Source organism: Lutra lutra, chromosome 10, assembly GCF_902655055.1.
Source record: "Lutra lutra chromosome 10, mLutLut1.2, whole genome shotgun sequence".
Taxonomy (NCBI): domain Eukaryota; kingdom Metazoa; phylum Chordata; class Mammalia; order Carnivora; family Mustelidae; genus Lutra; species Lutra lutra.
This window is the reverse complement of record NC_062287.1, coordinates 58544580-58545951: the sequence shown is the minus strand read 5'-3', so window position 1 is coordinate 58545951 and position 1372 is coordinate 58544580. Positions and strand designations below refer to the sequence as shown.

The window sequence follows — 1372 nt, the reverse complement described above, 5'->3', positions numbered from 1 at the left end:
ATGGCTCTGCGATCCTCTGTGGCCGTGGGCCTCAACAAGGGCAACAAGGTGACTAAGAACCTGAGCGAGCCGAGGCACAGCCACCATGGGCACCTCACCAAGCACACCAAGTTCATGCGGGAATGATGGAGCGGTGTGTACCTTCACCCCAAAAGAGGCAGCCACCCATGGAGCTGCTCAAGATCTCCAAGGACAAGTGCACCCTCAAGGTCACCAAGAAAACTGTGGGAACATACATCCAGGCCAAGAGGAACAGAGAGGAGCTGAGCAGTGTCCTGACAGCCGTGAAGAAAGCAGACCTCCGAGAAGGACCAAACCCCCATCCTTCTGTATGTAATAAGGCCTTTTTGGAACTTGAAAACAAAACAAAACAAAAATGCTAAGGGCATAGAATTATCTACTGAGAGACTGAGATATGAAGACATTTCCTAAATTCATTTCCATTTGGACCCTCCCTGACTAAAAGTCCCTGTGCCTTTGGCCAGTAGGTCCCACTGCCCCCATGGAGATTATAGGTGTTAATGACTCTGCGTTGGAAAGTGGGATGGCTGGAGGTTAGGGAGAACACACCCTGATACCTTCCTATTCTGATGATACAACAAAGATTCAAACAAAGATACAATGTTCAAGGTTTGAATACAGGGCTTGGCTATTGTGAGAAGTTATTTGAGGATGAGAAAACCTCCCTCTTCCATCCCTCCTTTCCTTCCTGCCTTCTTTTAACACTGTTCCCACCCTTCATGCTTTCTTTCCTTCTGTCCTCACCACCCACACCTGAGCTGTCCCTCCACAGTTTGCCCACCATCCCTGCTCCTTCGGTTTCCCATCAGCCTGAGTCTCCACCATGACCCCTGACCCCATCCTTTCCATTTTCTTATCTGACAAGTAGACTGCCCCATCCCCACTCTGGGAGATAACAGAAATCTGACAGAAATCTGACGTATTTTCACAGCTTCAGTGACCTTACCTGGGAAGGAAATTAAAGCCAGTGATCCCTAAACACTCCACTACCCCAAAACCAAAGTTTAGGGGCTATGTTCTGGGTCAGTAGCTCACTGGTATCACCAGAGTGAAGCTGTAAGAGACCAAGAAGATGTGCATGCTATTCTTAGAGACCCTGTGGTAGAGCTTTTGGAGGGCCATGAACAAGTCTGCCCTCCCCAGCCAGAGGTGGTGTGCCCGACAGAGCTCTGAGGTAAAGGTCTCTAGCAAGGGAAGAGTCAGGTTCACACTGTCCCTTCAGGATTCCTTTTCTACCTGAGGAAGGACTCAGGAGCACTGGGTGGGGTGGGGGTGCAGAGGGTGCAGAAAGAGAGGGGATTTTTGTCCCTGGGAGCCTGTGCCATCCATCATTGCCATCATTCTGTGACCC

General features: G+C 49.9%; 1 pseudogene; it reads left to right on the top strand.

The window, feature by feature from the left end:
• LOC125079714 (60S ribosomal protein L36-like) lies at positions 1–383 on the top strand (annotated as a pseudogene).
• The last annotated feature ends 989 nt before the right edge of the window (positions 384–1372 follow it).